This window comes from Symphalangus syndactylus, chromosome 13, assembly GCF_028878055.3.
Source record: "Symphalangus syndactylus isolate Jambi chromosome 13, NHGRI_mSymSyn1-v2.1_pri, whole genome shotgun sequence".
In the NCBI taxonomy this organism is placed as follows: domain Eukaryota; kingdom Metazoa; phylum Chordata; class Mammalia; order Primates; family Hylobatidae; genus Symphalangus; species Symphalangus syndactylus.
Window position 1 is genome coordinate 118,820,564 of NC_072435.2, and position 24,067 is coordinate 118,844,630.

General features: G+C 52.9%; 2 protein-coding genes and 1 long non-coding RNA gene across 6 annotated transcripts in view; 1 reads left to right on the plus strand and 2 right to left on the minus strand.

Annotated features, from left to right (window-relative positions):
• The window catches only part of PITPNM2 (phosphatidylinositol transfer protein membrane associated 2), a 145,367-nt gene that overhangs the window by 84,622 nt on the left and 36,678 nt on the right, over positions 1 to 24,067 (minus strand). The gene's annotated exons all lie outside the window — the stretch shown is intronic.
• The window catches only part of LOC129460343 (nuclear nucleic acid-binding protein C1D-like), a 78,999-nt gene that overhangs the window by 18,292 nt on the left and 36,640 nt on the right, over positions 1 to 24,067 (minus strand). The window lies entirely within an intron of this gene.
• LOC129460349 (uncharacterized) lies at positions 16,834 to 23,222 on the plus strand. Its single transcript, XR_008650208.2, has 3 exons — positions 16,834 to 17,454; positions 18,346 to 18,417; positions 18,691 to 23,222. It is a non-coding gene; the product is annotated as an uncharacterized lncRNA (long non-coding RNA).

Here is a 24,067-nt window from a genome sequence, read left to right on the forward strand (position 1 = left end):
AACTCATGAGCCAGCCAGGAGCAAAAACAGGGGTCTGGCTATGTATGCCACCATCATCTCCACTGCCTTTGTGGAGTGAGTCCCTGACCTCACTCCACAGCTGTTGGGGGTGGGGGCATGAACCTCTGAGACAAGCACAGACTGAGAGCTGGGAGACAGACAGACTCCTCTCTGCAATGCCCACCCTGTGAGAGGGGCTTAACCACCCCCTGGGATGGGCTACAAGGTATTGCTATTATAGAAAGTTCCTATACTGAACTGAGTTTGCCCCCCTGGGACTCAACCTGGGGTCTTGATTGACTTTTTGGAGCCACATGCAGCCTTTCTCCTCCAGGACACCTTAAAATACGTGTCTGACTAGTACACCCTCTCCACAGTGGCTGCCCACTGGGCCCCCTCCGCTGCTCTGGGCTCTCTGATTCTACTCATGGAGGCAAAGTCGCCCTTGCCGATGACAGGGCCTGAGGCTGCTAAAAGCCCTGGGTGTGTTTCCTGGAACCCGCTGCCAGGCCACACTCCTTGGCCAGTGCAGTAGGTTTGCCCTTTATCTGGTGACATTCTGCCTGCTGGATGCAAGGGGTTGAATACTGCAGCCCTCTCCCCAAATTCACATCTAACTAGAGCCTCAGAATGTGACCTTATTTGGAAATAGGGTATTTGTGGATATGATTAGTGAAGGATTTCTAGATGAAATCATACTGGATTGAGGATGGGCTCAAAACCCAATGACTGGTGTTCTTATAAGAAGAGGAGAGAGTCTATAGCCATGGCCATGCATGGTGGCTCACGCCTTTAATCCCAGCACTTTGGGAACCAAGGTGGGTGGAACACCTGAGGTCAGGAGTTCGAGACCAGCATGGGCAACATGGTGAAACCCCGTCTCTACCAAAAATACAAAAGTTAGCTGGACATGGTGGCACATGCCTGTAATCCCAGCTACTCGGGAGGCTGAGGCAGGAGAATTGCTTGAACCCAGGAGGCAGAGGTTGCAGTGAGCCGAGATAGTGCCACTGCACTCCAGCCTGGGAGACAAGAGCGAAACTCCATCTCATACACACATACACAAAAAAAAAAAAGTAAAAAAGAAAAGAAGAAGAGGAGAGGACACAGGAGACACAGAGGAGAAGGCCATGTGAAGGCAGAGGCAGAGACTGCAGTGATGCAGCCACAAGCCAGGGAACACTTGGGGCCACCAGAAGCTGCAAGAGGCAAGGAAGGATTCTCCTTGGAGCTTTCAGAGGGAGTGTGGCCCTGCTGACACCTTGATCTGAGACTTCTGGCCTCCAGAACTGTGAGAGAATAAATTTCTGCTGTTTAGGCCATGCAGTTTGTGGTCATTTGTGACGGCAGCTCCAGGAAACTAGTATATTGGGTTTGTGGCATTGGGAAACAGGACATACTCTGAGCTGACCACATATAGGTCAGCTAGTGTCCCCTGCTCCAGGCACCCTGCAGGAGAACAGCCAACGGGTCTCCTGGCTGGGAGTGAGAGGTGACAGCGTGCTGGCAGTCCTCACAGCCCTCGCTTGCTCTCAGCACCTCCTCTGCCTGGGCTCCCACTTTGGCGGCACTTGAGGAGCCCTTCAGCCCACCGCTGCACTGTGGGAGCCCCTTTCTGGGCTGGCCAAGGCGGGAGCCAGCTCCCTCGGCTTGCGGGGAGGTGTGGAGGGAGAGGCACGAGCGGGAACCGGGGCTGCGCAAGGCACTTGAGGGCCAGCTGGAGTTCCGGGTGGGCGTGGCCTTGGCGGGCCCTGCACTCAGAGCAGCCGGCAGGCCCTGCTGGCCCCGGGCAATGAGGGGCTTGGCACCCAGGCCAGCGGCTGCGGAGGGTGTACTGGGTCCCCCAGCAGTGCCAGCCCACCGGCGCTGCACTCGATTTCTCACCGGGCCTTAGCTGCCTTCCCACGAGGCAGGGCTCGGGACCTGCAGCCCGCCATGCCTGAGCCTCCCACCCCCTCCATGGGCTCCTGTGCGGCCTGAGCCTCCCCGACGAGCACCACCCCCTGCTCCACGGCGCCCAGTCCCATCGACCACCCAAGGGCTGAGGAGTGCAAGCGCACAGCGCGGGACTGGCAGGCAGCTCCACCTGCAGCCTCGGTGCGGGATCCACTGGGTGAAGCCAGCTGGGCTCCTGAGTCTGGTGGAGATGTGGAGAACCTTTATGTCTAGCTCAGGGATTGTAAATACACCAATCAGCACCCGGTGTCTAGCTCAGGGTCTGTGAATGCATGAATCGACACTCTGCATCTAGCTACTCTGGTGGGGCCTTGGAGAACCTTTATGTCTAGCTCAAGGATTGTAAATACACCAATCAGCACTCTGTATCTAGCTCAAGGTTTGCAAACACACCAATCAGCACCCTGTGTCTAGCTCAGGGTTTGTGAGTGCACCAATCAACACTCTGTATCTAGCTGCTCTGGTGGGACCTTGGAAAACTTTTATGTCTAGCTCAGGGATTGTAAATACACCAATCAGCACTCCGTATCTAGCTCAAGGTTTGTAAACACACCAATCAGCACCCTGTGTCTAGCTGAGGGTCTGTGAATGCACCAATTGACACTCTGTATCTAGCTGCTCTGGTGGGGCCTTGGAGAACCTTTATGTCTAGCTCAAGGATAGTAAATACACCAATCAGCACTCTGTATCTAGCTCAAGGTTTATAAACACACCAATCAGCACCCTGTATCTAGCTCAGGGTTTGTGAGTGCACCAATCAACACTCTGTATCTAGCTGCTCTGGTGGGGCCTTGGAGAACCTTTGTGTCCATACTCTGTATCTAACTGATCTGATGGGGACGTGGAGAACCTTTATGTCTAGCTCAGGGATTGTAAACGCACCAATCCGCGCCCTGTCAAAACAGACCACTCGGCTCTACCAATTAGCAGGATGTGGGTGGGGCCAGATAGAATAAAAGCAGGCTGCCGGAGCCAGCAGTGGCAACCCGCTTGAGTCCCCTTCCACACTGTGGAAGCTTTGTTCTTTCGCTCTTTGCAGTAAATCTTGCTACTGCTCACTCTTTGGGTCCAGACTGCATTTATGAGCTGTAACACTCACTGCGAAGGTCTGCAGCTTCACTCACTGCGAAGGTCTGCAGCTTCACTCCCGAAGCCAGCGAGACCACAAGCCCACCGGGAGGAACGAACAACTCCAGATGCGCCGCCTTAAGAGCTGTAACACTCACCGTGAAGGTCTGCAGCTTCACTCCTGAGCCAGCGAGACCACGAACCCACCAGAAGGAAGAAACTCTGAACACATCTGAACATCAGAAGGAAAAAACTCCGGACACGCCGCCTTTAAGAACTGTTAACACTCACCGTGAGGGTCTGCGGCTTCATTCTTGAAGTCAGTGAGACCAAGAACCCACCAATTCCAGACACAGGAGGGTGACACTACCATCTGGGCAGGACTGAGCCATCCTGTCACCAGGCTGTTAGCAGGGCTGCAGCCCAACTAGCTCAGGGCATGCGAGGAGCCAATGGTGAGAAGCCTGTCTGCATCTAGGCTCTTAAGACACTTGAGGGGAAGTAGTCATGTGGCTCAAAGTGCACTGGCCTCCCCCTGCCCAGCCTCTCCACTTTCTCCACCTCCCCACATGGTACCTGAACAGCTTTTTCTAGGCCCCCACGTCAGGTCAGGCCAGCTCAGCTTTGCTAAAAATCCACGGGCACAGCCGGGCACGGTGGCTCATGCCTGTAATCCCAGCACTTTGGGAGGCCAAGGCAGGCGGATCATGAGGTCAGGAGATTGAGACCATCCTGGCTAACACGGTGAAACCCCGTCTCTACTAGAAATATAAAAAATTAGCCGGGCGCGGTGGCTACTTGGGAGGCTGAGGCAGGAGAATGGCGTGAACCTAGGAGGTGGAGCTTGCAGTGAGCCAAGATTGCATCACTGCACTCCAGCATAGGCGACAGAGCAAGACTCCATCTCCAAAAAAAAATAATAATAAATAAATAAAAATAATCCTTGGGCACACCAGCCCTAAGCAGACAGCCTTAAGAACTAACGCAGGGACTGCAGGTCTTTCTAATCAGAAATGCTTGAAGCGAGATCTGAGAAATACTTAACAGCCCCCTATCCCCAAGGGGCTCAGCATCCCCTACGTGTCTCCACTTTTGGAGACACTCCCATAATGGGGAGCTGAGGGAGTTGGCCAAGACTTTTGGAAGCTTTAGGACTAAGAACAAGGGTTTCTCTGAGATTCTGCAGAGTTTGGAATCTCAGAGAGCTCCAGCACTTGCGAACCCCAGGCACCTCCACCATCCCAATACCATAGGCTCTGCCCACAAGGGACATGGTCAGGACCATTGTAGGACTGATAATGTCAGAGCCAAGATGGTTAAGTCCAGCTTTTCTCAAACTGAAGTACAGGGATGAGCTGCTTTAGAAACACCCAGTGAGCTTGTTTAAAATGCAGATTCCAGGGCCAGGGACAGTGGCTCACACCTATAATCCCAGCACTTTGGAAAGCTGAGGTGGGAGGATTGCTTGAGACCAGGAGTTTGAGACTAGCCTGGGCAACATGGTGAGACCCCATCTATACAAAAAAATTAAAAATCAGCCAGAAGTGGTGGATTGTGCCTGTAGAACCAGCTACTCAGGGGATTGAGGCAGGAGGATGGCTTGAGCCCAGGAGGCTGCAGTGAGCTATGACTGCACCACTGCACTCCAGCCTGGACAACAGAGTAAGACCCACTCTCTAAAAAAAAAAAAAAAAAAAAAGGAAAAAAATGCAGATTCCTAGACCTGCTAAATCAGAACCTCTGTGTGAGAGGCCCCAAAACCTGCGTTTTAAACACATCTCCTGAGGTTATCAGGAAGCGCTCCAGAGAATGAAACACAGGGCCTGGTACAATCTCCCCTGCAGACAGATGGAGAGACTGGAGACAGGACAGGGATTGCTGCAGGCCACGTAGCAAAGCCAAGGCCAGAGTCCACACCTCTCCTGGGCTTGCTGGGGTCCCTATAGGCCTGGAATCAGATGGCCAGAGTCGTCTGTGCTCAAAGAGCCCTTCCCCCAAGTGAAGCTTCCTCGCCTTCCAGGCCCCCTGGAAGCCTTCCCAAGCCCCGTGGGCTGAGTCAGCTCCCTGGGCACCTTGCGCCCACTTTCCTTTCGGCGTTTATCAGACTGTACTGTAGCCGCATGTTTGCTTTGGAGCTCAGGGCCCGAGCCTTGTTCAAAGTTGTGTCCCCAGGGCTCGGCCACAGCAGTTGCTTAATAAAGGTAGGTACCCAGCAAATATTTGTTAGATAAAAGATTTTAATTCCAAACTCTGTCCCAGAACAGTTGTCTGACCTTGAGCAGGTGACCCAACTTCCAGGACCCTTCCTGGAACAGATTCTCGTCCATCTGCCCTGACTGTTTCCCAAGGTGACAGTGAAAAGCCAGATGCAATGCACTCAGGAAGCTGCCCAGCAGTGGGGCTCTGCACCCGGGGCTCACATGACAAGCAGGGGCTCACTGAGTGACTGGCAAGGAGCTAAGAGTCCCCAAGGTGGCAAGACCCAGGCAGGAGAGTCTGCTGGTAGATACAGCCCAGGGACAGATGAGTCCAGAGGTTCTACTAGCCTTGAGCCTAGGGCAAGAAGTCGCCATGCCCTGGCCCCTAGCCCAGCTCTGTTCACTACTCTTGGGGCTTAAATCATGCCCTAAGCCCATGTCCACTGTGGGGAGCAGGACTGGGCCCTGAAAGCTATCAGACTGCAAACAGAAGATCACATCAAGTGGTGGTAACAAGGGCCTGGGAGCTGGAGCAGGTCCCTGGCCTGTGTGGGCCTTAGTATCCCAGCTATAGTGAAGGGGTTTGAGCTGGACCATATCCAAGGGCCCCAGGACCGTGTGGGCAATGGCACCGCTGTCACAGCTGCTGTCATCAGCACCCTCAGGGCCTCGTGGCAGGCATTCATGTTGGTGTGGGCATCAGGGAAGGTCTGTCCCACTGGACAGAGGCCTCCTAGAACACCCAGGCCGGGCAGCCCAGAGGAACATGACACGCGCTGAGTCTGGGAAGCAGGCGTCGTCCCCCCTCCCAGCTCCACTGGCTGCCCTGAGGAGCAGAGATGCCCATGGGATGGGCTCCCTATGGGACAGGACGCTCCTCGGTGTGCCACTTCCTCAAGCCAGGCAGTAACAGCTTACACAGGCCAGGTCTCTTCCAAGGAGGAGCTGGGGAGCTTAGGCCTGCCCCCCATGCCTTCTAAATAACCCCACAGGACCAACCGGTTCTTCAGACCAGGCTAGTTGTGGGGGCAGCCCTAAGGGCCCCGCATCAACGTGCCCCTTCGTGCATCTGCCCAACCCAGAGAATGCCGTGACGTGTGACTCATGTTGGGGCCACATGGAAGGGATATCACCGAGTCATCAGCTCAGCCCTTCCTAGCTGCAAACGGGGGGATGCAGGAAAAGAGGCCAGCAGAGAGAGGGAGTTGAACTCCGTTCTGCCCCCAGGAGCCTATCCAGCTGGCCCAGCTCAGTGTGATTCCAAGTGACTCAGGAAAGCTGCCCTGGGTCTGTCTGAGTCAGTGTCCCCATCTATCAGGTCCGACCTGGGATCCTCGAGTGTCCACTGTTGCTTGGGAGGGAGCAACAGGCTGAACTCTTGAGTAGGGTGAGCAGAGGGCTGCAGGCAGCAGAGGGGGACAGGCATGCCGGCTCTTCTCTAAGTTGAAGCTGCCAGCTGGTGTCTCAAGCATAACTTCCAGCCCCTGCTCTTTCTGGGTCCAGGGAAGGCCCCTCCTTGGCACTGCAGCCATACCCAAGTTCCAGCCATGAAATATGGAGCTGCTCATCTTTTCCCTGTGCTCCCCATGATCCACACTGCTGACCACATGTTGTGCTTCCTAGGGTGGAGGACAGCCAGAGAGAGACCCGCGGGCTGGATAACTCTGCTGCCCACCTTCCCCTGAAGGCAAGCTCAGTCCAGGGAGTGGCTCTGGATTCAGGTGGCTGGCAGGGCACAAACGGCTAGATGATCACACCTCCTGACAGAAAGCTCTGCTGGCTAAGACACCGCACTGGCTCTCCAAACATTTGGGAGCATGAAAAGCAGTGGTTGGCCTGGCCCTGATCCTAGGACAGCCTCTGGTACAGAGCAATCTGACACTGGAGGAGAGCCCTGCAAGACGATCATCCGCTTCACACACTCCTGTGACGAGGCAGGCAAGAAGCACGGAATCTTGAATTCTCGCACAACGCCCATGGGGGGACCATCACTCCCATTCCACACAGTAGGAAACTGAGGTGCAATGGGATTAAGCAGCTTCTGTGGATCACACAGCCAGGACTCAAACCCGAGCCTATATGACTACGAAGTTTTACTCTTCCTACCAGCTTAGGAAGGTCCTAGAGCAGCCCAGTCCCGATCCTTTCCATCTCAGGAACCTAGAGTCCTGGAAAGGGGACTTCAGCCATGCAATTAGCACAGGCCCAGCAGGCAAATGAAGTCAGGCAGAAGGAGTGTTTTAAATTTACCCATTCCCCATTCCCTGTCTGCACAGGCTTGACAAACCTGTTCACAGGCACAGGCTGTGATAATGGTGTGCCCATGCCTAGAAAGCTGTGAAGTGCTTTACAAGGGCACAGGGTGACAGGAAAAGTGAGGACGCTGGCATGAAACAAAGTGCTGGGCACACACCATCCATTTGTCCTTCCCATTCTCCTGAGGGCACCCATCGCTAACTCTGCTGTGCACACCAGGAAACTGAGGCTCCGAGAGGTCAATGGAATTCTCCAAGATCTTATAATTAGGCTGATGGCAGATGGGACAGGGACAAGGTCTTCTAACTTGCATTCTCTCCTCCCCTCCAGCCCCTGAGCATAGTCTTGCTTAGAGAAAGGTGATGGGGACTTGATGAGGAAAATTCCTCTCACTATGGCAACAAGGTGGGGAAACTGAGGCACAAAGTAGACAGCAAGTTAAGGCTGGCAATTGTCCCCCTCCTGTCTTCTCCCAAGACACACCTACCATTTGCAGAGTGACAGAGCATGTTCAAGTCCTTCATTCATTCATTCCCACCAAACTTGGCTTTGTCAGGGAGACAGTCAGGTCTCAGAGAGGTCCACTGGGGCAGAGCTGGGACCCCAGACTCTCGGACTCCAGGTCTAGTGCTCCCTGTCAACAGCTGCTCAAGGTTTTGAGGTTAAACATTCATCTGAAAGGGGCTTTCAGGATGCCGACGGTAGCAGAGAGGGCCACAAAGCTGACCTACTGGGTAAACCTGCAACTAAACGTTGGACCAAACAAAACCAGCACCCAGTCAGGAAACCATCATAAGATACAACTTTCCCTCACCTGGAGGTCTGGAAGAAGAGGCTGTGGCCACCAGGCAAGGGCCCTGGGGAAGTCATCCAAGCCAGAATCTGGAGCCCCAACAGGGATCAGGGAAGGAGCCTGACTTCCGAGGCCTGGTGTTTAGGGAGAGCCCTGACTCTTGAGAGTTTGGCTGGTGTGATTCCATCGCCTGCCCCCCTCCCCAGAGCTCCCTATCCCCTTCAGGGATGGCCAGCTGTCTCCAGCTTCCATGAGGATGGAGCTTCCGTTTTATTCACTTGGCTTCTCATGGGTCGTTAAGGTACACACCCTCTGCTGTTTGTTACATCAGTATTCTGTCAACCTCTTAGGAAGAGCTCTTAAATGAATGAATCTTTTTTTTTCTATATTTCATTTTCATATAGTCTCTAAGCTACGGAAAAATTGCAAAACTAACATAAGAACTCCCCTCTACGCTCTACCCAAAAGCAGCAATTGCTTCCCTTTCGTTCCATCTGCCTTGCATCTGTGCCCCTCCTGCTCTCTGTGTGCATCTCTGGGCATAAATGCTCCTGACCCATTGAAGAGTAAGTTATGGGAATGCCTTGTCTCTAACAACAGCCTACCATTCGCCACTGCCTACACAGGTGGTTCATCTCCACGCACGTCACACCTGTTCTCTGTGGTGAGACACATGAAGTAGACAGTGTTATCTCTGTGTTACAGGTGAAGAAACTGAGGCACATATCTCCTCATGTGCAGTGCTGCTCCTACTACCCTGAGCCACCAATGCTGAAATCCTCAGCCTAAAACACATAGACCCCACGATGCAGACTGTCTTTCTGATGATATATGATGTAGCAATTTTTAAAAGAAAGGGAGCCACTCTGCTCCTATAGCAGAATAACAGTGGATCAGGATCAGAGTGACCTGGATTTTCCACAGTGTAGAGTGGCCTCATGTACTCTGGGTGGAAGCCCTGGGGCAAGTGAGTGGTAGGGCAGATGCAGGGGGCTCTCCTCCAGCTCAGCCCCAGGCTGCCTGCTCCTTCCTCTCTCTAATTCCTTCCTTTTCTCTTCTCAGACAACTAAGGTGGGTGGCCGTGGAGTGCAGGGAGAGTGAGCACCCCCCAGCTCTCCTCACCCAACCTCCTCGGCCTCCTCCCACACTGGGCACCCACTGAAGGACAAGGGCTGAATATAGTCTTCAGGCCAAGAGCCCAGCAGCCATGCCCGGTGCAGAGCAAGTTGCATGTAGAACTAATGAGTGAGGGAGAGGGAGGGAGGGAGTGAAGGAGTGAAAGAGCCAGGGATCCAAGTTCTGGTTCTGCCTTCACAGGCAGGCTACTCAACCCTCTGAGACTCCGTCTGCTTATCTGTAAAATGGGAGCAACGCCAAGTACTTCCAGGGTGGCTGCAAACTGTTAAATCACATGAGACTTGGGAAAGTGTCTATGAAGCGGATTTAAGATCCCAGTGCAGACATGGGTTAAGGAGTTTGCTGAGCCCTGCTCTGGGAATTGAAGCAGAAAACAGGGAGAAACAGAATGCAGAAAGTTAAAGATGCCCAAATACAAATGCCACACTCACACTCACTGCACACTCTCACATACCTCATAGGCACACACAGGCACATATACATGCCACACACATGCGCACACACACACAACATACCACACATGCACATATAAATACACACATGTCCATATGCACACACCATACACACTCACATATACACCCCCCGACATGCACACACCACACACGCATATGCAAACACATCACACACCTCACATGGACACACACATGCCTACACATCTACACATACACCCACCCCCACACACACACACACAAACACACACACGGCCTTACAGCTCAGCACACCTTAAGCTTATCAGTCTCTGATGAATCCCTTCCCTTTGGGCTAGAGGCCCTCAGAAGCCCTGGACAGAAAGCCAGCACCCAGAGGCTCCCCTGCAAACACAAACATGCCAATCTCTGTAACACACCAGACCATGCAACAGAGCACCAGGGAGGAAAAGAGGGAACAGAGGCAGCTCTTTCCAGAAGTGGACAGGGACAGTTGTCTCACTCAGGTGAGACACTGAGCTGTAAAGCAGTGCATAAAAAGGACAGCTGTCTGATCTTACCAATCCTGGGAACCGTTTACATGGGATCATGTTAGCATGAGAAGAATGCCAAATGGTAGGTACACCCCTGCTAGCAGGCAGGGAAAACATATTTGTGTGTGCGTGCATGTGGGTGTGAGCTTGTGAGTTGCATGTGTGTGCCTGCATGGCATGTGCACATGTATTTGTGTGAGTGTGCATGTGGGGAGACTGTGTGTATCTGCAAGCATATGTGCATTTGTGTATGTGCACATGTGGGCAAGGGCATGTATGTGCATGTATAAGTACGTGTGTGTTCAGGAAACTCACAAGAGAGACTGGGGAAGAGTTTAATGTTCATGAGCTTCTCTCTTCCTGCAGTTTAAGTCATCATGCAACACCACCAACAGACTTTTTCAAAGCTAGGCATGGGCTGGGCGGGGGCCAAGGCAGATGTTCTGAGTCCCTGAATCTCTGACCCACATCAGAGCGGCCTGTCCTGCCCAGCACAGCCTGGGTGGTGGACTCCACCATGCTGCAAGCCAGGCCAGGGAAAAATAAATCAGACTTTCTCCTGGGAGCTTCACTGGCTTCGTGAGATCTGTCTGAACCACCGGGCTTCCCACCACGCCCTTCCCTGAATCCCAGCGCTCCTGTCAAATTAAAGAAAGAACCACTCACCGCCTGAAAGCCAGCCAATGCGATGATTATTCCAATTTTCCTGGAATGAGCTTTCCACACTTTTACAGGCTGGAGCCATCGGCAGCCCAGGCTCCCACCTCTCCAAGCTGCTCTCACGCCCCCTGCGGCTCCTTTCAAGTCAAGTCACCACTCCGTGAAGTTACACTTCAGAGCAGCCGCTGAGAAAGGACACAGGAGGGCGGAGAGGCTGGGGCAGAGCACTCACGATCTACCTCAGGCAAATGCAGCCAGGCTGGAGGAGCTAGCCTCTCTCCTCAAAAGCCAGCTTGGCTCTGGCTGTTCTTTTGACTTTTGGGCTTGGTAACTGAACACACACTTGCTTTGCCCTGAGCTCACACGAAAGCCCTCAGGGCAGAGGAAGCCCAGCTGCAACGGCAGGGCCGGGTGCCTCCCATAGAGGCTGAGAGCAGAGATGAGGATCGGGTGCTACCACTTGTGGGCTGGCCTTTAAGGTGTCACATCAGATTTTCCGCTCGCTAGCAAACCAAAACCAAACCAAACCAAACTAGCACATGGCCTCCCCGCCCATCACATAACTCGTAAACCCATCAGAATTCCCAGCAACCAACCAGAATCCAGATGCCTGTAATGTCGTTAAGAAGCCTGTACACCGCCCAGATGCCAGGAGGGTCTGGGTGATTCTCCAGCCCCAAAGCAGAGGAAGAAACAGCACAGACCTGTGCAGACACAAAAGCATTCCTCTCATCCTGCCCAGTCGTAACCCATCTGATTGCTCAAAGAGAAGCACCAAGAATTGAGGGTCTCTGGGGGGCTCAAAGGCAGTTTTAAAGAAACAGGGCTTTGGGGAGATAAACATAGTTTAAAGATGCCCAGCCACAGAACCACACAGGGAGTCCTGTCTCAGGCCACCTTCAAGGCTCCGATGCTGTTATTAAAACAATCTGACAGAGAGAATGCTGAAACAAAAAACAGAATCCAATCAGGTGCTCATGAGGCTGAAGTCCTACATTCAACTATTCACTTTGTGAGCCAACTCTGGTCCCACCCTCAATCCCCACTGCACCCTGAGACACAGACACATACCTGAACATCTAGACTTCTCTGCAGTCAGCCCTCCAAGTTGAGTGCCTCTTTCAGAGTTGACTATGGGTTCCCTGGTACCTGAACTCTGAAGCTCCCTGGTGAGTCAGACGGGGCTACTTGGTGTACACTTTCTATTTAAAGATCAGACAGGGCTTACTCTCAGACACCATTCAAACCCATAACTTCTAAGAACTGGGTGCTAAATCTGGTTTCTTTGGCCCTCACTTTCCATCAACACGGGAGCTGTTCTCGTTGACAACCAGGGGTTCTTTTTTCCATTGCCTGCTGCACAGGAAGCAGAGGTCACGGTGGGAGCTGCCTGTGCCGGGCATGGGTTGGAGTGTGTCTCCCCGGGCTGCGCTGCTGAGGGGTTAGCCTCACAGATTCCCTCTGGGAAAGCCACTTAAGAGTCATTCTGAATGCATCTACTGGGGATGGGGAAGAAATGATGCAGAATGTTGACCCACTGGGCAGCAGGCTTGAAATCCTGCCTGAACCAAACTGTGCTGAGGGGCTGTCCCAAACAGATGGTGCTATCCAGACAGACACACTGGCAGGGCCGCTCTGCCTGAAGCCAGCCAGCAGATGATCCTCCCTACACCACCTTCTTGGAAATCTTGGTTATGGGGGATATCGGGGTGGGGAGAGACACTCCTTGTTATCAGGGGTGGGGAGGGAGAAAACATTTCCTCACTGAACTCTCATTTTCAGACAATGAAGGATTGGTCAGAGAGACAGCCAACCTGTGGCCAACAATCACCACTCCAGAGCCCTGCCCCATCTAGGGCACACGTGCATGCCTCTAAATTTCCTCCCCTCTCCTTGGTCCAACCACACAGTCCAGGAAAGCAGATTTTCTATGCTCCGTGGCAATCACGGTGGAAAATGGAAGTACAATGGAGTGCTGTACCTACCCGAGCACCAGGAGGCAGGAGCTGAGCTACTCACAGACTCCCTAGAGGAGAACTCCATGCACCCAAACTCTGCTGTGCCCCCTCTGAGCTCTGAGCACGCCAGGTGAGGCCTCTCCCTCTCTCTCTCCCTCCATCCCAGCTCTTCGGAGAGAAAGCAAGCAGCCCGCGTGACCAGACAGAGCCTTCCTTGCTAATAAACCCCTCCTGAGGCTGTGACATGTTTCAGAAGGAGCAGAAAATTACCTTTTAGGAAGCCAATGTGAGGGAAGGGGTGGGGGGACAAAGTATCAGAGCCAGGAGGTGCGCACCACAGGAGCCGGGCTGGGGTCGCGCAGCAGCCTCCCATCCCTGCAGAGGTCCACTGAGCTCCCCATGCTGCCGGCCTCAGGGGGCCGCCCCCAGCACGCGGCTCTCCCAGCAGCCCATGCCTGGAGACAGAGGACACTGGGGAGCACGCGTGTCCCCAGGATGGGTGGACGGAGGAGCTGCGAGCCTGTGCAGGGATGCCGGAGGAAGGGAGAAAGGCAGGCCGGAGAGGAAGGGGTGGGGAGAGGAGAGGGAGGGCGGGAAGGAGGGAGAATTGATTTTCTCTCCTCCACTGGGACCACTGAGCTGAGTTGCCATGGAGAAAGGGGAGCCGCTGGCAGAGCCCAAGACGGGCGGAGGAGCCATATGCCAGAGGGAAGGCATCAGCAGAGAGCCAATCCCACAGTTCTGCTGCTGCAGCCTCCCCCATACCAGGCCTCAGGGTCCAGGTGGCCAGGCGGGGAGGGGTACCGGACAGACCAGTGGGCAAAAGCAGCAGCTGGTGGCCACCACCACGCCAAGGAAAAGGGAGGAGATGGGGGCTTTCTCGCCTGGCTCGTGGTGCTCTGCTGCCCCAAGAGCCTGGGCCCTCCGTCTGACGCCACGCTGCCCAGCCAGAGCCTGAAGTCGGGACCCCAGAGACTAAAGTGACCCTCTCCCCGGGCTTAGGTGTTACCTGGTGTTTGGGGAGGCACTGCGGATTTCCACCTGCCTGGCCTCCCTGTTTCTAAAAATCTGTTGCCAAATCCTGAGTCACATCTTGCCGCCCTCAGGGATGCGGGGATACCTACCTATGTAAGGGCTCCGATGGCCCAGTGCCACCCATGTGGGAAGCAGAGGAGAAGGGAGGCTGCTGGGCACAGCAGGGGGAGGGGGCTCTCCTGGACACACTGGCAGGTGGATGGGGACTCCCAGGCTCGCCACGCTGGGTGGCGTCTCCCATCACGCCTGTGCCAGCCTCACTGCTGCAGCTGCCCACGTCCCAGCTTCGATACTGGCTTCAGCCACCTGGCCCCACTCATACTGGGAGCAGCGAAATGGGGCTGGGGAGAGAGCCACGAGACCTCAGTGGGGTTGCAGTCTCTCTCCTTGGAGATCGCATGACCAGGGGCAAGTCTGATCACTTCCTTGAGCTTCTATCTCCTTATTACAGACAGAGATGATACCACGTTCTACCAACTGGCACTCCCAGGCACTCAGACGTGGCAGGACTTGGAGAAGGCTCAGGGCAGGCACTAGTGCTGTCCTGGGCCCATCTCAGGAGCTGCGGTCTCCTTAGGGCTGGGAGCACAGTAGCAGTATCCCCCAGCCTCCTATCTCTCCCTGCTCACTTGGCAGACCCCTCAGGACTAAAACTACAGTAGGTCTGCAGCCGGCACCAGAGCCTACCAGGCCCAGCTGCCCTGACACAGAGACATCTAAGTTGGGGCACAGCCCAATCCTGTCGCTTTCTCCCTCAGTGTTTTATTTCACTTCTTTTTCTTTTTTCTTTTCTTTCTTTTTTTTTTTTTTTTGAGACAGAGTCAGGCTGGAGTGCAGTGGTACGATCACGGCTCACTGCAACCTGCACCTCCTGGGCTCAAAACAATTCTCCTGCCTCAGCCCAAGTAGCTGGGATTATAGGCGCCCACCACCACACCCAGCTAATTTTTGTATTTTTACTAGGGACAAGGTTTCACCATGTTGGCCAGGTTGGTCTTGAACTCCTGACCTCAGGTCATCCACCCATCTCGGCCTCTCAAAGTGCTGAGATTACAGGCATGAGCCACGGTGCCCGGCCTCTCTCTCACTGTTTTATGATGAAAGTGTTCAAGCATATGGCAAAGTTGAAAACATTTTATAATGAACATCCATATATTCACCATCTAGATTCTACCGCTTCTTCTCACTTTTTTTATTGCAGTAAAATACATATAACACAAAATTTACCATTTTAACCATTTTAAAGTGTTCACTTCAGTGGCATTGAGTATATTCACAATGTTGTGCAACCACCACCTCTATCTAGTTCCAGAGTTTCAGCATCCCAAAAGGAGACCCATTAGCAGCCTCTCTCCAGTCCCCTCTCCCCCAGCCCCTGTCAACAACCAGTCTACTCTCTGTCTGTCTCTATGGATTTGCCTATTCTGGACATTTCACATAAATGGACTCATAAACTACACGGCCTTCTGTGTCTGGCTTCTTTCACTCAGTATCCTGTTTTCGAGGTCCAGCCACGTTGTGGCATCTGTCAGTCTTTCGTTCTGTTTTATGACTGAATCGTACCCCAGTACATAGATGGACCACATTCTGCTTATGCATTATATCCATCAGCCAATGGACATGTGAGCTGTTTCCACCTTTTGGCTATTGTCACATTTTTTTTTTTTAAGAGACAGGGTCTCGCTCTGTTGCCCAGGCTGGAGTGCAGTGGTGTGATTATAGCTTACTGCGGCCTCGACCTCCTGGATTCAAGTGATTCTCCCGCCTCAGCCTCCTGAGTATCTAGGAATACAGGCCAGGGTCATGCCACTGTGCTCAGCTTCTCACTTTTAAAATGAAGTCTTCAGAGCCCAGTGAAATGTCCCAGAGCCCCTCCTAAGGGATTTGTTCCCAAAGTTGCAGGCCCAGAGGCCCTAAACTGAGTGCTCATCTCACCCTGCCTTCCACTAAAGCAATGCTCCTCATGGGTGACCAAGTAAGGGAGGCTCCAGCTGGCCCTGGGGCCCAAGGCAGAGATCCTAAAAGCCTGTGTGTAGCCCACAAGTGGGCCTCCAGCCTCCTCCAACCCATCCCAGGTAAGCAGCCAGCTGGGCAGGGAGACACATGCATGTGCCAATCCCACACCCATGCTTTGAGATCAAACGAAACCCGGTGCCAGGACCACTGGCACTCACTGACTACGTGACTAGCCAGTCATCACCCCTCTCTGAGCTTCAGCTTCTTCAGCTGTGAATGGGGCAACAATCTCTACCCCATGGGGTTGCTCTAGAGATGATGCTGGCACCGCCCAGTAGAACTTTCCCCATTGATGAACATGTTACACACCTGCACTATCCAGTGCAGCTGCCGTGACCTGCCACTGGCCCCAGGTGGCTACTAAGCACTTGAAATGTGATGAGTGGGAGTGGGAACTTTTCCATTTTATTTCACTTTAATTTATAATTGAACTTAAATAGTCACACTAGACTGGTGGTCAGTTCTAAGGCCTGATGACAAGTGTAAAAGGACGCATGGTCCAGGCCCAGGCCTAGATCCTGGTCTCTTGCCTCAACCCCTCCTCTCCTACTTACCCTACAGTGTCTGGGCAGGGGAGCAGGCTCTGTCCACAGCCTAGCTCCAGAGGCACCTCTAAAAGGACAGAAGGTGGATGGTGGGGCTCTCAGGGAACAGCACAGACACCAACTGGGGAGTAGACACCAACTGGGGAGTGGGCACCATAGACTCCATAATGACTTGGGTCTGGAACCGCAGGCCTCTCCTCTGCCCTGTTCTAGAACTCCCCAACTGCTGTTTCCCCTAGCAACTCCTGAGGTTATCCCTGGACTGTCTGGGCAGGGGCTGTAAAATTGGAACAGGTCCCCCCTGCAATCCCTCATGTGGTGGCAGAGACCCCTGAGGGGATGTGCAGAGGGCCTTGGTTCTCGGCTGGGCTGTTGAGCTGGGCACTCAGGGAGTTTCGCATAGCCACGAAGCTACTCTCTCAGGCTCCTCTGGCAGGGAGCGTCAGGATGAGAATCCAGACCTGACTGCCACCCAGCCCTCTCACTTTGCAGATGCAAAAATCCAGACTCAGAAAGGGAAGTAACTTCTCCAACAGGGCGGGGTCTGAAGCCCAGGGTCCCGACCCCACCAAGCTGGCCCTGCAGGAGCCTCCTGAGAGGTGTCTCGGGAGCAGACCCAGGGGAAGGGGGCACTGTGCACCCTTGCTAGGTAGGCAAAAGTCTGTCTGCTTCTTGGCAGCTGTGTGGCTTCAAAGCCCGGACAGCAGGGACTGAAGACTGAGCAAGCCACCCCTCTCCTGTCCCAGACCCACCTGAACCCACCAAAGCTGGGAAAGGAGGGGTTGTGGAGACTCCAGAAAAACAGGAAAAATTTAAACACAACCACTAAGTAAAGCATCATTAACTCCTGTTGTGCTGAGCCCACAAACCGGTAGGAGTCACGCAGAGGTGGGAGCTGCAGCTGAGGATGGGCCTGTACCCCCACCCTGCAAAGCCTTCTGGCTCCCTCAACAGACTGGCCAGAAGGACCAGGACATGCTCAAAGCCCTGAATGGCCTCTCTCCACCCACTCAGAGTGAGGGCCTGCAGGCTCTGCCCTGCCACCTCTCTGCCCTGGCAAGGCCGTGGGCAAGTTCCCGCCTTGGGGCATCTGTACTTGCCACTCTCCCTCCCCTCTGCTCAAGGGCCCCTTCTCACTAAGGCCTTTCTTGACACCCTGATGTAAAACTTGGCCCTGACTCTAACCCTGGCATTCCTCGGACCCTTTCTAATTTTATTCAGAGCGTTGATCGTTATCTAGTACCCGACTTACTTTTCTTTCTTCTTTCCTTTTTATTTTAAAAATTGTACATGTAACATAAAATTTACCATCTTAGCCACTTCTATATTTTCATTTTTTTGAGACAGAGTCTTGCCCAGGCTGGAGTGCAGTGGCACGATCTCAGCTCACTGCAACCTCTGCCTCCCAGTTCAAGCGATTCTCATGCCTCAGCCTACAAATAGCTGGGATTACAGGTGCCCACCACCATGCCCGGCTAATTTTTATATTTTAGTAAGACAGGGTTTCACCATGTTGGTCAAGCTGGTCTCAAACTCCTGACCTCAACTGATCCGCCTGCCTCGGCCTCCCAAAGTGCTGGGATTATAGGCATGGCCACCGTGCCTGACCCATCTTAGCCACTCCCAAGTGCACACAGTTCCATGGCATTAGGCACATTCACATTGTTGTGCAACATCCCCACCATCCTTATCCAGAACCAATTCACCTTCCCCAGCTGAACTCTACGCATTAAACACTAACTCCCCATTCCCCCTTCACCAGCCCCAGCACTCACTGTTCTACTGTCTGTCGCTGTGCATTTGACAACTCTAGGGACCTCATCATATAATCACGGTAAGTGGAATCATACAGTATTTGTCCTTCTATGTCTGGCTTCTTTCACCGAGCATATCTTATCGGTTCATCCATGTGTCGTAGCATGTTCTTTTTAAAATATTGTCTGCCCAGGCACAGTAGCATATGCTTGTAGTCCCAGCTACAGGAGGCTGTGGTGGGAGGATCGTTTGACCCAGGAGTTTGAGTCCAGCCCCCTTGGGCAACACAGTGAGACCCCGTCTCTAAAAAAAAAAAAAAAAAAAGTTTTTAACTCTCTGTCTCTCCTACTAGAATGGAGTCTCTATGAGGGCAGGGATGTTGGTTGGCTGTATCCTCGGGCTGGAAGAGCACCGGCACGCAGCAGGCACTGAATAGAATTTCTAAATATACAAACGGATGAACCAATGGATGGATGGATGAATGAAGACCCTGTATAGGTCAGTGCCTCAAATGTCTGTGCCTGGCCTGGAGTTATGTCCCTCACCCCCACTGTAGACTAACTCCTGGTCCCACCCTACAGCTTTGGAACTGAAGCCCCAGGCCTACCATCCCTGAGAGGTAGTGGTGCTCAGCGTGGCAGGATGCCCCACTTGATGGTAGGCTTCTCCCAGATGGCTAATTGCTTCGAGTCTTTCCCCCAGATGTAACATGTCTATGGGAGGATTATGACATGGGCAGATGAGAGTCCCCAGCCATGGAGGTGACAATGGGCCCTGGAGCCTCACAGGGCAGCAGCCACCAGGAAGAGGCATGGAGGCCAGGAAGGTCCTGGAACACCAGAATTCGGCCAACAGAGCCTGAAGCCAGCACGTCGTGGAGGGGCAGCAGCCTGGGGGCATTCAGGAGACCTGGAGATGTGGCAGCTGGCCAGGAGCTGGGCTACAACCTTGACAATCACTAACCTCTCATCTCCTCGTCCTGCCAGGCTATTTATAGCCTCCCTCTCTCTGAAAACTCCTTCACCCATTTTTCTGAGCTTAACAAGCTTGGTGAATTGAAATCAGGTGGACCATCTCCCCAACCTCAGCAAGCCTGCTGGGGTGACTGCACTCAGGCCAGGCCTGCTGGCAGCTCCTGCTCCATGACAGGGACCCTTGAGGGCCTGCTGAGAGTCACAGGTTGGGGTGTCCCCAGGAAGGTGGCATCTAAAGAGAGGGCAGCAACTGGGCACGCAGGCAGATCTCAGCCAGAGATGCTGGACAATGGTGACCCCAGAAGGGCTCAGCTCACCCCAGGCCTCCTCCCTGCTTCAGGAAAAACAAACAGATTGGGACAGTGGAAAAACAGCTGTACCTTTAAATTATCTGGCCCACAGATATGAAAAACATTTGCATGCTGAAGCTGTTTGCATCTTCGGTTATTTTTAGGGTGAACCCAGTTGCCTCCCCTTGGAACCGGATGAAGCCCCAGAGGCACGTAGTCCTTTTTCCCAGACGGGGGTCCTGGTCCTGTTTCCCTGGGAATAAGGCTTGAGCATGAGCTCTCTGGGACCCAGACCCCGACCAGAACCACACAGTGCATTCAGGCTCGGGAGGAACTGGAGCACCAGGGAGCCAAGGCTGCAACTTTGAACATTTGCCACTGCTGACATTATGGTCACCCACCTGGGGCCAGAAAGAGCCCCTCCGCTGCCCCCAGAGCATGGGTGAAGAGACGAACGCTTAGCCTACTGCCTCCTCTCATGCCAGGCCCAGCTGATGGGAATATTTTGCTGAGATATTTCTAGAGCCAGCAGCAATTAAAGCAGATTTTCTCTTCCACGCTTCTTCCCCAAAACAAGAATAAATCAGTCCTACCAATTTCCCAGCTAATGATTTCCTCCATTAAATTAAAAAGAAGAAGAAAATGTTTTCTTAAATGGATTACCAGCCCTGTGCTTTCAGAGACCATGTGACCTGTCAACTCCTTTTAAAGTCTGATGCATCAAAGTCCCTGAATTAATTTTTTTTTTTTTTTGAGACGGATTCTCGCTCTGTCGCCCAGACTGGAGTGCAGTGGCGCAGTCTCGGCTCACTGCAAGCTCTGCCTCCCGGGTTCATGCCATTCTCCTGCCTCAGCCTCTCCGAGTAGCTGGGACTACAGGCGCCCGCCACCACGCCCGGCTAATTTTTTTTTTGTATTTTTAGTAGAGACGGGGTTTCACCATGGTCTCGATCTCCTGACCTCATGATCCGCCCGCCTCGGCCTCCCAAAGTGCTGGGATTACAAGCGTGAGCCACCGCGCCCGGCCTAATTTTTAATAAATAAAAAAGTCATAGTCTAAGAAGCACCATCCCACACACCCCCCTCCCCCGTCAAGGGTCAGCTCTGAGCTGACTCTGGGAAGCCAGCTTAATCGGGCCAAGTATGGCTCTTAATAGAGAACCAGATCCATTCCACAGATGGGAGAGATAAGGCTGAGAGATGTCAGGTGCCCAAGCACAGAAATCAGGCCCTGAGATGAACCTAGAGTTGTGGCATGCACTGTGGAGTCCCACATGTGGAACTGAGTCCTTGATTTCGAGGGGTGCCTGTCTGGAGAGATGCAAACAGGCAGATCCAGGAGCTGAGGAGTAACTAAGTAGGTGTGAGCTAGCGCCATCTGCGTGACCCAGATGGGGGCTCCTGGGCAGGACCTGGGCTTCTCTTCCTCTTTTGCTCCCTGGCAGCACCTGGTATAGGGTCAGCACACAGTGCTGACATCTCCTTTGCTTCAAAAAGCGCACCCCCTACAACACAGACAAACCTCAAAAACATGATGCTGAGCAGAAGAAGCCAGACACAAAAGGCCACATATTACAAGACTCCGTTCCCATGAAACATCTAGAAGACGCAAATCCATAGAGACAGAGGGTACGGCAGAGGCTACTGGGGGTGAGGAGAAGGGTTGGGAGTTGTTAGTTAATGGGTGCAGTTTCTGTTTGGGATGATAAAAAAAATTCTGGAAGTGGATAGGGGTGATGGTTACACACATCGTAAATGTACTTATGCCAATGAACTATACACATAAAAGTGGTTAACACAGAAAATTTCATGTTATGTATATTTTACCACAATAAAAAAAATACAAGGAGAAAAAAGCCCACTCTCCAAAATGCAACTTGAAGATACAGGATGGCCAGTAACTCCATAGGGACGATGGTGGGACCCTCTGCAAACTGCCCCCAGCCAGACTCAATGCTTAAAGCACAGCGCAGAGGCTCACAGGGCCTGTCTTGTCATGTATGAACACCAGGGACCTTCAGAGAAGGGCTCTTTGTGTGAGCCAGCATGACTGAGCCAGGATGCCCTGTCTCCCTGGCGGCCAGCCAGATGCCACAGGGCAGGCAGGGGCTGAGAAGTCTCTGTGGACACCTCCCTGGAAGGCACCTCCTGGTCTTGGCATTCGCTGCACCCTCTTCCTGAAATGCACTTCCCGGATATTCTGTAACTTGCTTCCTACGTTTATTTAGGTTTTCACAGGGAGGTCCTTTCTGACCATCTACAGTTAGAAAAATACTGGGATGGTTGCTGGAGCCAGGCAAGGTAGCTGTGAGCAAGAAGAGGAAAGCCAGGGCCCCAGCACTATGACATGCCAGCACCTTCCTGCTCCCTGGCTACAGAAAAGCAGCTTGCAGGGGGCATCAGGTCCTAGCTCCACCATTTACCAGCTAGGGGGCCTTGGCTAGTTCCTTCAACCCTCTAAACCTCAGTTTTCTCTTCTACAAAATGGGGGTGAAGACAATATTTGTCTCTTGGGCTTTTCTGAGGACTACAATGAGATGATGTATAGTAAGTGTTTAGCATATGGCTGGGACACGGTCAAAGGTCGGTAAATGGTAACGATACATGGATTATAATGGAAGTACAACATTAATCCCTTAATGCTGGCCAAGAGGTGTGGGTCAGCGATCCTGAAGGCAGGGGAAGGGGCCAGTAGGGCCAAACCACAACCATAACTACTCTTCTCAGCATGTGAATTAACTGATTGAATCCTTTTGTCCCCATGTTGCATATGAGGAAACTGAAGCACAGAGAGGTCAGTGACTTGCCCCAGGACACACAGCCAAGAGGTAGTGGAGCCCAGATTCAAATTCTAGTCATCTGGCTCCAGGCCTGAGCTGGCCACCACTGTACCATAGGGTATCTCAAGGGAAGTGTGGAAGGAGGCTCTGAGAAGAGACTCTGGCATGCAGAGGCAGACCCACAGCCGGCTTGCACAGCTCTGACTTCCGGACGTGAGCCACTGGAAGTCCTAGGGAAAGGTCTCAGAGCAGGTCCCTCAGGGAAGCCCACAGAATGGTTGGACTGGCCTGGTTCTTCTCAAGGTTCTTCTCAGGCCCAAGACCTTGGTACTCAGTTCTGCTCAGCCCAGCCACTGTGATTAGCACCCAAGGGTGCAATTAACTCCTTCAGAACCAAGGCTAGGGCACTAAAGGGAAGGAGTATCTCCATGTTCTGGCTTATGAGGCATTCCTCAGACCCTCAGAGAGCCTGGAGACAACTAGAGACCCAAATCCTTCCAGGGACTAGAAATAGCGGGCCCTGCACACTCATGGGAGACTCTGTGTACCCTGCTGAAGGGCAAGCTGCTTCCAACTCCTTCTCAAAGGGAATGAATTATGAATTTCCCTCAATCCAACTTTCTTTTTTTTTTTTGAGACAGCATCTCACTCTGTCGCCCAGACTGCTGGAGTGCAGTGGCGCGATCTCGGCTCACTGGCAATCTCCACCTCCCAGGCTCAAGCAATTCTCCTGCCTCAGCCTCCCGGGTAGCTGGGATTACAGGCGCGTGCCACTACCGCCCAGCTAATTTTTTTAGTAGAGACAGAGTTTCGCTATGTTGGCCAGACTCCTGACCTCAAACGATCTATCCACCTTGGCCTCCCAAAGTGCCGGGATCATAGGCACGAGCCACCGTGCCTAGCCCTCAATGCAACTTTCTAAAAAATGCCTACTACAAACCTCTTAACTCTAATGACTCTCTTAGGCTACTGCAATACAGAATTTCTTTTTTTCTTTTTCTTTTTAGAGACAGGGTCTCGCTCTGTCACCCAGGCTGGAGCGCAACGGCACAATCACAGCTCACTGGAGCCTCAAACTCCTGGGCTCAGGCAATCCTCCCACCTCAGCCTCCCAAGTAGTTGGGATTACAAGTGTGCACCACCATCCCTGGGCAATTTTAAAATTTTTTGCAGAGACAGGGTCTCACTATGTTGCCTAGGCTGGCCCCAAACTGCTAGACTCAAGCGATCCTCTGGCCTTGGCCTCCCACAGTGCTGGGAGCTATCACGCCCAGCCCGCAATACAGAATTTCTAACTAGTCTCCCTCCTTTCCACTCCAGCCTCTACAAGGTGGCCCAAGTGAGCGTGTTAAAATAAAAACACAAATGAGATTGTGCTACTCTCTACCTCAGAATCCTCCAAGAACTCTTTTCACACTTTGTGTCAAGTCCAGCGTCTTTACCATGACCTGCAAGTCCTCCAAGGTTGTGCCCCTGACTCTCTCTCCATCATTTCCTACCACCTTTCCTCTCTTGTTCTGTTCCAACCACACTGCCTTCCTTGCTTGCCTCAAACTTGCCAGGACACTTCAACCTCAGGGCCTTTGCACCTGCTATTTCCACTTTCCCAGCTATTACATGACTTGCTTTCTAAATTTATTTAAGTTTCTACAAAGAGGTCCTTTCCGACCATCCTATCCAAGCTC